Source organism: Schistocerca piceifrons, chromosome 5, assembly GCF_021461385.2.
Source record: "Schistocerca piceifrons isolate TAMUIC-IGC-003096 chromosome 5, iqSchPice1.1, whole genome shotgun sequence".
Classification (NCBI taxonomy): domain Eukaryota; kingdom Metazoa; phylum Arthropoda; class Insecta; order Orthoptera; family Acrididae; genus Schistocerca; species Schistocerca piceifrons.
The window spans coordinates 125774740-125789188 of record NC_060142.1 but is presented as its reverse complement, the minus strand read 5'-3'; the positions used below and the strand labels follow the sequence as shown (position 1 = coordinate 125789188).

Below are 14449 nucleotides of genomic sequence, written 5' to 3'. Positions count from 1 at the left end.
GAACCAGGCGAAAAACTTGAAAGTGTGTGAGATAGGACGTCAAAAACTTAAAACTTCGATTATTCAAAAATGTGTTAAGTTGCCCCCCCCCCCCCCCCCCCTCCATTAACCATGGACCTTGCCGTTGGTGGGGAGGCTTGCTTGCCTCAGCGATACAGATAGCCGTACCGTAGGTGCAACCACAACGGAGGGTTATCTGTTGAGAGGCCAGACAAACGTGTGGTTCCTGAAGAGGGGCAGCAGCCTTTTCAGTAATTGCTGGGGCAACAGTCTGGATGATTGACTGATATGGCCTTGTAACGCTAACCAAAACGGCCTTGCTGTGCTGGTACTGCGAACTGTTGAAAGCAAGGGGAAACTACAGCCGTAATTTTTCCCCGAGGGCATGCAGCTTTACTGTATGGTTAATAATGATGGCGTCCTCTTGGCTAAAATATTCCGGAGGTAAAATAGTCCCACATTCGGATCTCCGGGCGGGGACTACTCAAGAAGACGTCATTATCAGGAGAAAGAAAACTGGCGTTCTACGGATCAGAGCGTGGAATGTCAGATCCCTTAATCGGGCAGGTAGGTTAGAAAATTTGAAAAGGGAAATGGATAGGTTAAAGTTAGATATAGTGGGAATTAGTGAAGTTCGGTGGCAGGAGGAACAAGAATTTTGGTCAGGCAAACACAGGGTTACAAATACAAAATCAAATAGGGGTAATGCAGGAGTAGGTTTAATAACGAATAAAAAAAAACAGGAATGCGGGTAAGCTACTACAAACAGCATAGTGAACACATTATTGTGGCCAAGATAGACATGAAGCCCACGCCTACAACAGTAGTACAAGTTTATATGCCTACTAGCTCTGCAGATGACGAAAAAATTGAAGAAATGTATGATGAAATAAAAGAAATTATTCAGATAGTGAAGGGAGATGAAAATTTAATAGTCATGGGTAACTAGCATTCGGTAGTAGGAAATGGGAGAGAAGGAAACGTAGTATGTGAATATGGATTGGGGGTAAGAAATGAAAGAGGAAGCCGCCTGGTAGAATTTTGCACAGAGCACAACTTAATCATAGCTAACACTTGGTTCAAGAATCAAGAAAGAAACTTCCTGGCAGATTAAAACTGTGTGCTGGACCGAGACTCGAACTCGGGACCTTTGCCTTTCACGGGAAAGTGCTCTGCAAACTGAGCTACCCAAGCACGACTCACACCCCGTCCTCACAGCTTTACTTCTGCCAGTACCTCGCCTCGCCAGGCTCAGCTGGCAGAGCACTTGCCCGTGAAAGGCAAAGGTCCTGAATTTGAGTCTCAGTCCGGCACACAGTTTTAATCTGCCAGAAAGTTTCATATCAGCGCACACTCTGCTGCAGAGTGAAAATCTCATTCTGGATCATGAAAGAAGGTTGTATACATGGAAGGAACCTGGAGATACTAGAAGGTATCAGATAGATTATATAATGGTAAGACAGAGATTTAGGAACCAGGTTTTAAATTGTAAGACATTTCCAGGGGCAGATGTGGACTCTGACCACAATCTATTGGTTATGAACTGTAGATTAAAACTGAAGAAACTGCAAAAAGGTGGGAATTTAAGGAGATGGGACATGGATAAACTGACTAAACCAGAGGTTGTACAGAGTTTCAGGGAGAACATAAGGAAACGATAGACAGGAATGGGGGAAAGAAATACAGTAGAAGAAGAAGGGTAGCTTTGAGGGATGAAGTAGTGAAGGCAGCGGAGGATCCAGTAGGTAAAAAGATGAGGGCTAGTAGAAATCCTTGGGTAACAGAAGAAATATTGAATTTAATTGATGAAAGGAGAAAATATAAAAACGCAGTAAATGAAGCAGGCAAAAAGGAATACAAACGTCTCAAAAATGAGATCGACAGGAAGTGCAAAATGGCTAAGCAGGCATGGCTAAAGGACAAATGTAAGGATGTAGATGTAGAAGAGGATGTAGATGAAGGTGAAGTGGGAGATACGATACTGCGTGAAGAGTTTGACAGAGCACTGAAAGACCTCTGTCGAAACATAGCCCCGGGAGTAACTAACATCCCATTAGAACTAATGACAGCCTTGGGAGAGCCAGTCCTGACAAAACTCTACCATCTGGTGAGCAAGATGTATGAGACAGGCGAAATACCCTCAGACTTCTAGAAGAATATAATAATTCCAATCCCAAAGAAAGCAGGTGTTGACAGATGTGTAAATTACCGAACTATCAGTTTAATTAGTCACGGCTGCAAAATACTAACGCGAATTCTTTACAGACGAATGGAAAAACTAGTAGAAGCCGACCTCAGGGAAGATAAGTATGGATTCCGTAGAAATATTGGAACACGTGAGGCAATACTGACCCTACGACTTATCTTGGAAGTTAGATTAAGGAAAGGCAAACCTATGTTTCTAGCATTTGTAGACTTAGAGAAAGCTTTTGACGATGTTGACTGGAATACTCTCTTTCAGATTCTGAAGGTGGCAGGGGTAAAATACAGAGAGCAAAAGGCTATTTACAATTTGTACAGAAACCAAACGGCAGTTATAAGAGTTGAGGGGCATGAAAGGGAAGCAGTGGTGGGTAAGGGAGTGAGACAGGGTTGTAGCCTCTCCCCGATGTTATTCAATCTGTATATTGAGCAAGCAGTAAAGGAAACAAAAGAAAAATTTGGAGTAGGTATTAAAATCCATGGAGAATAAATAAAAACCTTGAGGTTCACCGATGACATTGTAATTCTGTCAGAGACAGCAAAGGACTTGGAAGAGCAGTTGAACGGAATGGATGGCATCTTGAAAGGAGGATATAAGATGAACATCAACAAAAGCAAAATTAGGATAATAGAATGTAGTTGAATTAAGTTGGGAGACGCTGAGGGTATAAGATTAGGAAATGAAGCACTTAAAAGTAGTAAAGGAGTTTTGCTATTTGGGGAGCAAAATAGCTGATGATGGTCGAAGTAGAGAGGATATAAAATGTAGACTAGCAATGGCACGGAAAGCGTTTCTGAAGAAGAGAAATTTGTTAACAACGAGTATAAATTTAAGTGTCAGGAAGTCGTTTCTGAAAGTATTTGTATGGAGTGTAGCCATGTAAGGAAGTGAAACATGGACGATAAATAGTTTAGACAAGAAGAGAAATATGGTGCTACAGAAGAATGCTGAAGATTAGATGGGTAGATCACATAACTAATGAGGAAGTATTGAACAGGATTGGGGAGAAGAGAAGTTTGTGCCACAACTTGACCAGAAGAAGGGATCAGTTGGTAGGACACGTTCTGAGGCATCAAGGAATCACCAATTTAGTACTGGAGGGCAGCGTGGAGGGTAAAAATCGTAGAGGGAGACCAAGAGATGAATACACTAAGCAGCTTCAGAAGGATGTAGGTTGCAGTAGGTACTGGGAGATGAAGAAGTTTGCACGGGATAGAGTAGCATGGAGAGCTGCATCAAACCAGTCTCAGGACTGAAGACCACAACAACAACAACGACATGTTAAGTTGTAACCCACATCTTTTTGAAGAGTTTGATATGTAAAACGTTTATATTCAAGGAAATGTACGACATGTTATTTGGCCTTAAGTGTGCCAATGTGCAGTACCCATGTCAACTGTATTTTGTTCTGTGGAATTCAAATGTGTATATTTTGTAATGGAAGTCATCAGACCTATATTCAGGACAGTGGAAATTAAAATATCCTGGGGTGCCTCACCTGCTCTCCGTCTGCTGGTTTGACCTCCTACCCCATAAAAACTCACACTTAGTACTGGATGGGATTGCTTGTAACCCGGAGAATAAGAACTCTTCTGAAAATATGCCAATTTACTGTTATGAGATTCGAGAATTTGACTGGCAAAAGAGAAAATAGCATCATCAATTTATAGGCCTTTCTGGAAACCAAACTGACATTGACTAAGAATATTATTGCTGTTCAAGTGATTAACAATTCTTCTGAATAGCAGTTTCTCATCAAGGACCTTTGAAAAACTTGTCATCAGGGATACTGGGTGGTAGTTTGTTACATCAGTTTTTTCACCTTGGACAAGATTCGTAACACCCAAAGTAGACTTGTTTTCACAAGGTACAGGCTGAATTTTTTTACTATATTCATTGCTTGACATTTTTACAGATACTTTAAGCAATTTCTTATTTCATCTTTAATATATTAGCACAGACGATACTGGAACTGATTTCATTCTTGCTGCACTAGTCAGTCAATGAACAAAAGGCTATGCTACATCATTTTCGAAAAACTGTTGCAGCCTATTTGCAAATTTCATCTTTTGTACAACGAGAAGGAAAAAAAAGAGTTTCCCTCCAGAACAGACAACATTCAGTTCTGGAACCCGACGACCTGGTACTGGTCAACAGTATGCAAATATCCACTCATATTGGAACAGTTTCAATACATTCGATCAAGTCTCATATTGTCAGTACTATCAGAAGGTCATACGCTTGACACTATGTCTCTATGGTTAATGTATTTATTGCAATGAAATTCAATTACATTCACAAATACTTTCCATTTAAAACAACAGTTTCAAGTAAACGAACGTAGTCTTATTCAAATTTAGTTGCGTTGTTAGACGATGAATTCCAACACAATAAAAGAATTGTTCACGATCCAAAGTGTGCCAATAAATGTCAGGTTAAGAGCTAACTTTTCTCCCTTTGTTTTGTGAAGTTTTAATACAGTAGTCTGATGTATCTATGGGAACAGACTCAGTGTGTTGCAAGGCCGAGATCCTTAGTTTTTTTCTGGGATATCCTTAAACCATAGCATTTGTTGTTATTATTATTGTTTAGCATAGAGCCTCAAATGTTGATTGCTCGCTTACGGCACTGCCTTAATGATAACATTTTACTATGCAGTTTATAAAGTGCTGCTCAAGGCAAGAAATGGCTAACCTGAAAATTAAGTCTGGCGAATAGGACAATAAAATATCAATGTATATCGTAGTTACTATCTTACCTACAAAATGGCTGGAGTGTGTCGTCTTCGGTCAAACAAACCACACACCCGCCATGAAATTTATACTGACAACACGTGACCAGCTCGTATATGAATAGCCAGTGGTGGCCTGACGGAAACAATGTGAACATCGCAAACAAAATAAATGCCACAGCGCCAAACTAAGTGTCGCGCACAGATGTTACGGTATACAGAAACCACGAATTATTTTAGAAATAACTATACAGTGACTTTTTAGTAACGTGAAATTATATATTTCCCAATTTATCAAAACAAAATTGATTCTTAGCAGTTTAATATCGCAAGAGGGAACGTACCGGGGAAAAACACACGCATTTTAATTACCGGCTATCTACAAGGCGATACATGGCTTAACAAACTGAAATGCGTCAAAGTTGAAGTATGTCAAAGCATTGGTACTTATGAAATGTTGATGTTAGAATGAAATCTTTTGACGTGTCAGAACCACGGAGAGAACAGAAGGAAACCTGAAGAAAATCATTACAGTACCGTGAAACACATAGAGACGAGAGAATTCGAAGGCTTTGCGTACAAAATATCAGGAAAGGTTGTGGGCTTTTGAATGTCACTTATTTATGTTTTCCTCGAATAACTCGAAAACCGTGGCTTCTAGAGAAAATGTCTCTCAGTAAAAAATTAAACTACATTTCATTTCCTAGAAAGAATGCACAATTCAGTTTTTCTCTATGGCTAACAGTTTCCATGTTGCAGGAGATGGAAAACCCGCAGGTTTTAAAAATAGTGTTTTAATGGTATAAAATTAACATTAAATTTGTACATAACATCCAGTAGAGTCGTATTAAGGGATCAGTTGTGTTCTCGGCTTGTTACAGGGTGAAGAGGTTGGGAGTGGAGGGTAGAAACACGAGGGAAGATAGTCATCAGATAGTGGTCGTGCACTTCCCTCCTTCGTAGATCTGCAAACTGAAGAGTGAGTAGGTGGTTCTCCACTATCTATCCCACTTCGTCACAAGAAGCAACTACAAAGTGTTTCACAAAGTTATACCGACACTCCGCAGCAATTCTTATGAATCACTTGTGCCGCACTATGGACAGGTCCAGAGCGGGGGTTATTTTCTACAAAGTGCATTGACACTACGTGCTATGCAGGTTCAGTAATAATACTATTCCATGAAAGGCACATGGGCAGAAGCTACATAAATATCTGTAGGGATGGGCTATGATTGCGCTCGAGAAACACGCGACGCGAAGGCAATTTCTCGAGTGCGCTCGAGAAGTTGAAAGTGCTGCGTTCGCTGAGAAATTGCGCAAACCTTCAGTACACGCAACACTGAGTCGCAGCGGTCGTACTCGTCATACGTACGTGCACGGAAAACTTTGAAATTCTATGATTGACATCAACTGTACTACCATTATTAATGTGTACTGAAGTATTAGTATGTGTCTCACAAGACAAAAGTCATAGAATTGTTTAAAACAACGCACAGAATTCGCATGAAACAGAAGCTTTATTCTTACAAAATAAATTACCTTGTACATTCTGCATGCATGCTTAAAAGTAAAAGAGAGGTGCTACAGCCATTTATTTACAGAAACTGCATACATGCGTTTACTTACTGAAGAAAGAAAGGAAACAAAAGTTGTTCAGCTTGCGGAGTATGGATGTAGATGTAGAAGGCATTTTTACATCCCATCGCTGCACTGCCGTCGATTTTTGTTTAGAAATATGATTTTAATCATCAATTGGCCTTTTAGTCTGCTTCTTTGTTTGTTTATAAGTAGTCCTGTTTTCGAAAATATTTTTTCACTGGGAACAGAAGCTGCAAGTATTGCAAGATATTTTTTTGCCACGACAGCTAGACCTGGGTAACTGTTTTCATTTTTTTTTTTCAGTAGTGTAAAGTATTATCCGTGCGTTGTAGGTACGGTTATTCCAAACATCGTTGTACCTCCAGGTCTATGCTATCACAACCGCTTTTCATTAGATTTTTATTGGAAACCTCTTCATCGAAAGAAGCCCATAAGGAACTACTGGCGTTTTGTACGAAATGGTACTCGTCGCTAGTGTCGTTAGCAGCCGAATGAGTAGATCGTACGGTCTCTACCACGTTTGTGCACTCTACAATTAGGCTTACAACGGCATGTTTTGAATGAATGGGATTCGTAAATGGTAACGTTCTGAATCTTGGGTTGACAACTGTGGCAACGGCATGTACTTTGTTTGTTTCTTTTAATCCTAGCCGGGATATTAGTGAGTTGTGCAGATGTTGCTGTAGCTCTTGCGCTGTCATGGTAGCCCACTTCCCATTGCATACGGTTAGGATTAGCTGTCTGATTATTGGAATAGATTTCGAAAGAGGTATAGTTTTCAGTTGAGAGTTCACTTGTTACCACTTCAAATGGCTCCAGCACACATAAACATTCGCTCAAAATTCGCCACTTGTCAGATGTGAGGTTCTCTACACCTGAATACAAAGATGATGATCAGGCTGCAATGCATTCCTTTTGCTCCACTAGATGTTGTAGCACATAAAACGTACTATTCCATCGGGTATCGGTTTCCTGACTCAATTTATGAACAGGTTTTTTCATTAGATCCTGGATCTCATGGAGTTTTTCATTAGCGTTGCAACTTGTTTTAAAATAGCTAACAATTTTTCTGGCCTTTTCCCGGATTTTGCAGAGCTCACTGTTGCTGTTCAAAGAACTTTTCACAACTTAACTGATGGTGTGTACTAAACAAGCCACATGTTACATATCTATGTTGCCACTGTGAATAAGTTGTACTGCTGCCGTCATGTTACTGGCGTTGTCAGTTACGATGCTTTCAACTTGGTTTTCAATGTTCCATTTTGAAATCACGTTATCTAACGCCTCACTAATATTTAGCGCTGTATGCTTTTCCGGGAAACGGAATGCCTCGAGAGCTAAAGCTTTCAGGCACCAATTAGTGTTAATGAAATGACCAGTTACAGCAATATATGCCTCACTATTGAGTGAGGTCCAAATATCGGTCGTCAAAGAAACAGAAGTAGAGTCTTCCACGGCCAAGTTTACAGCCTCTTTCTGTTTATGGTAATCGTCCTCGTCCTCAATCATGATGCGCAACTTTTTTCGATTTGGTATCGAGTATTGTGGGTCCAACAAAACGTCGAAAACCAGTGTCCTCGACGATTGAAAGCGGTTGAAAATCGTCTGTTATCATGGCCACTAGTGTTTCATCAAGCTGTTGTTGCCGTTTACTTCCCTCTATGCAGAGAAACATAAGATTTAGATCAGTGCTTCTGCAAGGGGATACGTTATGCTCGACAACTAGTCCAATACAATTAAATTTCGTATCGTGCAAAAGCTAGGATAGTATATGTTTGATTTTGGGATATGTTGTATGTTATCGGAGTGCGATTAAAAAAATCAATGTTTTTTAAGCGTGGCGGACCGCTTCGGACACTACCCGAACTTTTGCATGGAATTCACCTTTTGTACCATACGTACCTGGATATTTTGTCTGCCTCGCACTATTGGAAGAATGAGCCTCTGTATCCACGGACGTCGCTGTTTTATTGCTCGATAAATTGCGCAGTTTAAGGTGTCTAACCATGCCTGTTGTATTTTTTGATACATTACGGAAATTTTTACGACAAATGATGCAAGTAACGTTATTTCCATCCTCCGTAAAGTATTGCCAGCACCATGATGTTCGTTCTCGAGTGTCCATATTGATTTGAACAACAATTTTACTCGAATGATACCCGAGACATACTAGTTGCGAGCAGCGAGCATGTTTGTCTAGCGGCGGCATTCAATTCATAAAACAACAGCGGCGAGGCGTATGTTGTCGGAGCAAACGCGCGCAGCGGCACACGCCGTTTCTCGTGAGCTTCTCGAGAATTGCTTGAGAACTAGCGGCTCGAGGAATTCTCGGTGCGCTCGAGTCGCCGCGCCTCGCCATCCAGCAGCCACAGTGTTCTTTCAGCATTTCCCTCACCGCTGGTGCTCCTCGCGTTTTGGTTTGCAGACAGATTATTGCTACCCAGCATTTCCTGTTCAGTTGGTTGAAATGGCTCTGAGCACTATGGGACTTAATATCTATGGTTATCAGTCCCCTAGAACTTAGAACTGCTTAAACCTAACTAACCTAAGGACTGCACACAACACCCAGTCATCACGAGGCAGAGAAAATCCCTGACCCCACTGGGAATAGAAACCCGGGCGTGGGAAGCGAGAACGCTACCGCACGACCACGAGCTGTGGACTCCTGGTCAGGACTCTTTTGTTAGCAGACGAAATAACTTCACAGAATTCTTACTTATGTAGCTGAGTTATTTTCAGTATAATAAATCACTAGTTATTTCCAGTAGTTAAGTAATCTTTAATGTAAACTAGATCCTATAAACAATGGCTGATTACTGTATAATTTGTACATGTGATGTTGTCAGTGACCTTTTAATGTTGATAAATGTGGTATCTTCCTACTATCTATCATTGACAGAATATTGTAAAGCCCTGCAATTGTTTTGTAGTCACATGGTGGTGAATTAATGAATGACCACTAAGTTACTGCACTTCTCTCACCATTTATTGTGTTACTGGTTGTTGTTGTTGTGGTCTTCAGTCCTGAGACTGATTTGATGCAGCTCTCCATGCTACTCTATCCTGTGCAAGCTCCATCATCTCCCAGTACCCACTGCAACCTACATCCTTCTGAATCTGCTTAGTGTATTCATCTCTTGGTCTCCCTCTACGATTTTTACCCTCCACGCTGCCCTACAATGCTAAATTTGTGATCCCTTGATGCCTCAGAACATGTACTACCAACCAATCCCTTCTTCTAGTCAAGTTGTACCACAAACTTCTCTTCTCCCCAATCCTATTCAATACTTCCTCATTAGTTATGTGATCTACCCATCTAATCTTCAGCATTCTTCTGTAGCACCATATTTCTCTTCTTGTCTAAAGTATTTATTGTCCATGTTTCACTTCCTTACATGGCTACACTACATACAAATACTTTCAGAAACGACTTCCTGACACTTAAATCTATACTCGTTGTTAACAAATTTCTCTTCTTCAGAAACGCTTTCCGTGCCATTGCCAGTCTACATTTTATATCCTCTCTACTTCGACCATCATCAGTTATTTTGCTCCCCAAATAGCAAAACTCCTTTACTACTCATTTCCTAATCTAATACCCTCAGCGTCTCCCAACTTAATTCAACTACATTCTATTATCCTCATTTTGCTTTTGTTCATGTTCATCTTATATCCTCCTTTCAAGATGCCATCCATTCCATTCAACTGCTCTTCCAAGTCCTTTGCTGTCACTGACAGAATTACAACGTCATCGGCGAACCTCAAGGTTTTTATTTGTTCTCCATGGATTTTAATACCTACTCCGAATTTTTCTTCTGTTTCCTTTACTGCTTGCTCAATATACAGATTGAATAACATCGGGGAGAGGCTACAACCCTGTCTCACTCCCTTCCCAACCACTGCTTCCCTTTCATGCCCCTCAACTCTTATAACTGCCGTTTGGTTTCTGTACAAATTGTAAATAGCCTTTTGCTCTCTGTATTTTACCCCTGCCACCTTCAGAATCTGAAAGAGAGTATTCCAGTCAACATTGTCAAAAGCTTTCTCTAAGTCTACAAATGCTAGAAACGTAGGTTTGCCTTTCCTTAATCTAACTTCCAAGATTAGTCGTAGGGTCAGTATTGCCTCACGTGTTCCAATATTTCTATGGAATCCATACTTATCTTCCCCGAGGTCGGCTTCTACTAGTTTTTCCATTCGTCTGTAAAGAATTCGCGTTAGTATTTTGCAGCCGTGACTTATTAAACTGATAGTTCGGTAATTTTCACATCTGTCAACACCTGCTTTCTTTGGGATTGGAATTATTATATTCTTCTAGAAGTCTGAGGGTATTTCGCCTGTCTCATACATCTTGCTCACCAGATGGTAGAGTTTTGTCAGGACTGGCTCTCCCAAGGCAGTCATTAGTTCTAATGGGATGTTGGTTACTCCCGGGGCCTTGTTTCGACTTAGGTCTTTCAGTGCTCTGTCAAACTCTTCACGCAGTATCATATCTCCCATCTCATCTTCATCTGCATCCTCTTCCACTTCCATAATATTGTCCTCAAGTACATCGCCCTTGTATAGACCCTCTATATAGTGGACAGAATGAAGTTGACATTGTTGAATACATATTGATTGCATGTTCCACTTGGGGCAGGCTCTTCAGTACAGTAAACAGCTGGCAGTTAGATGAACTTTTTTTTACATAGTAGCCCACTTAATAACTGCAAATAATTATTTTTTTAATATACTGAAAATTACTATGTAATTATGAGCTGAGTGAAGTTATTTGTGTGTTAGCATAAGAGAAATAGATAGGAAACACTAGGAATGAATAGGCTGCCTCTAAAGTGAAAAGCTAGAAGTGCTCATGGTGAACCAGTAGAGTGCTACAGCTGCCATTCAGGGCAACCAAGAATCCATTATCCCTCTATCAACATGGAAAAGTATGCAGAGATTTACATCATTAGTGATTCATAAGGTGCACTTACGATGGTCAGTATAATTTTGTGATGACCATGTAGTTGCTTCTTGTTATCTAGTGGGATAGATAGAGTGAGGAACCATCTGTATGCTCTTCAGTTTGCAGATGTGTGAAGGAGGGAAGTGCACGGCCACAATCTGATGACTACTTCCCCTGGTATTTCTACTCTCCACTCCCAACCCCTGCAACTTGTTAAACCTCAGAACTCAATATCCCTTAATATGGTTCTACTACACACAATTTAAAAGGAAACATTAATTTGATATCATTAAAAGGCTATTTTTAATACCCTATGACTTTTCCATCCCTTGCAAAGCAGAAACTATTAGTCCCAGAGAATAAAATGAATAGGACCTTCTTTGTAGGTGATGTAATGTAGTTTGATTTTGTGCTAGGAAACATTATTGATAAACACCATGATTTTCGAATTATTCAAGAAAAATGTAAAAATGGTGACATTTAAATGCCCCACCACTAGCCCCCTCCCCCACTCTCACACCACACTAGTCACGATTTTTATGTTGTTCATGACATTGCTTCCTACCACAGTACAAAAATTTGTGACTACACCATTTCTTCACTTACTTGACCTTTTTTGGTCTTCAATGACTGGACTAGTTGTAAAGGAGTGATATGGAACAAATTTGGTTCTGAATTATTTGCCAGAAACTCCCTCAATACTTTTTTAAAATATGCTCATATCTGTTACAACTGGAACTAAGCTACTCACAGTGATATAATTATTGAACTTATTTATGGACTAATGTACTAGGAGCACACAAACTGCTTTAAAAATACACTGTTAAATCTACAAAAGTTGCTTTTATACTACATTAGTCATATTTCATGGAGAGTAGTCTGGGATGTGGAAAGAACTCAAAGATGGACATTTAATTTAAGTGGAAGTTACATTTCTGTTTTACAGTGCTAATTCTAATTATACATTAATGTAAAACTTTAAATTTGAGTGTTTCTGTAAAGATATTCTTAAGTAGAGTAGAAGAAGATGCCCTATAGAAAGTTCTTTAATTCCTTATTGAACTTCACTACATTATCTGTATGGTATTTAAGGAAGGTACTCTTAGTGTTCGCTTATGCTGAATGGATTGCTTCCCTCATTTGGGCTACACTGCCTGATAAGATAACAAGGTATGATAGTATGGAAATTAAACCAGCACTCTGATATGTAAGTCAGCATAGTTAGCAGCACTATATAATTTCATCTCAGATATTACCATCCTTCCTACCTGAACCTGTCAAATTATACACTCACAGCTTTTAAGAAAAATCAAGTGTCAGATTGTTGAAGGAATGTACAGTGTAACTTTTTGTATGGATGGCTGGATTTAATTTTTGGTGCTAAACACAGAGATCATCAGCATCTGAAACTTACTACCTATGGAAATAATCTGAATTAAATTTGGTCTTTTATTTAAGTATCATACTGAGAAATATGATAACCTTGAACTCTGTGTGTTTGAGTCACGGGAATAATTACATTGTTTTTCTGTAAAAAACCAAAAGAAGTTCCTGTAGAATCCTCCTTGTTATCTTTCCTTCCTTCTTGCTTTCTTCTGTCTTGATGAATATAAGAATGCTGTTTTTTGTAGCTTGAAGATAACGGTGAATAATAAGATTACTATTAGTTAAAACTACTTTCTGTGTTATTGAATATGTATCTTAACCACAATTTTCTGTACAGGTTTGTTTTATGTTTAGCAGCTTAATTCCTCTTGGAAGCAAAAGTTTGACAGTACAACTATTACACACCATCAGTGTGCTTTCGTATGCATATTTGCATCCTTTGTCGTAGAACCTACAGTCTAAATCATTTGTTATACAAAGTCTGATCACTCTTGCTGCACACTGTGATGTACATTATGTGGTTTTGCTGCACTTTAATACGGTCAGCCATCACTCAACTTATCACTCTCCTACAGTGATCACTGTGCCTGGTTTCAGTGTAACAGGAAATCTGAAAGGTAACAAAAGTGCAGATTCAGGTTCACGAGAGAGCTTTGCTTCGATCCTATCTTAAGTATAGACTAAACATGATCGTTTTCACTCTCACTTTACCTTTTGTGGACCTTGATCAAGTGTGACTTCCTTTTAACTGTACGGTATATGTTACATTGTATTTAGGAACTTTCGGGTAATTGAACATGTATCAATAATTACAGATTTCTGTAGTTGTATATATACGTTTGGATGTAGCTGTATTGCATTGAGGTACTGGTGGATATTGTGTGGTATGACTCCTGTAGTTGATAGTATAATTGGTATAATGTCAACTTTAACCTGATGCCACATGTCCTTGACTTCCTCAGCCAGTTGGATGTATTTTTCAATTTTTTCTCCTGTTTTCTTCTGTAAATTTGTTGTATTGGGTATGGATATTTCGATCAGTTGTGTTAATTTCTTCTTTTTATTGGTGAGTATGATTTCAGGTTTGTTATGTGGTGTTGTTTTATCTGTTATAATGGTTCTGTTCCAGTACAATTTGTATTCATCATTCTCCAGAACATTTTGTGGTGCATATTTGTATGTGGAAGGGTGTTGTTTTATTAGTTTATGTTGTATGGCAAGTTGTTGATGTATTATTTTTGCTGCATTGTCATGTCTTCTGGTGTATTCTGTATTTGCTAGTATTGTACATCCGCTAGTGATGTGATCTACTGTTTCTATTTGTTGTTTGCAAAGTCTGCATTTATCTGTTGTGGTATTGGGATCTTTACTAATATGCGTGCTGTAATATCTAGTGTTTATTGTTTGATCCTGTATTGCAATCATGAATCCTTCCGTCTCACTGTATATATTGCATTTTCTTAGCCATTTGTTGGATGCGTCTTGATCGATGTGTGGCTCTGTTAGATGATATGGGTGCTTGCCATGTAGTGTTTTCTTTTTCCAATTTACTTTCCTCATATCTGTTGATGTTATGTGATCTAAA

General features: G+C 39.4%; 1 long non-coding RNA gene across 1 annotated transcript in view; it reads right to left on the bottom strand.

The window, feature by feature from the left end:
* LOC124799251 overlaps window positions 1-5071 on the bottom strand; it is a 338637-nt gene extending 333566 nt beyond the window's left edge. The window contains exon 1 of the long non-coding RNA XR_007016994.1: window positions 4962-5071. This is a non-coding gene — a long non-coding RNA (uncharacterized LOC124799251). The remainder of the gene's footprint in view (window positions 1-4961) is intronic.
* Window positions 5072-14449: the final 9378 nt, after the last annotated feature.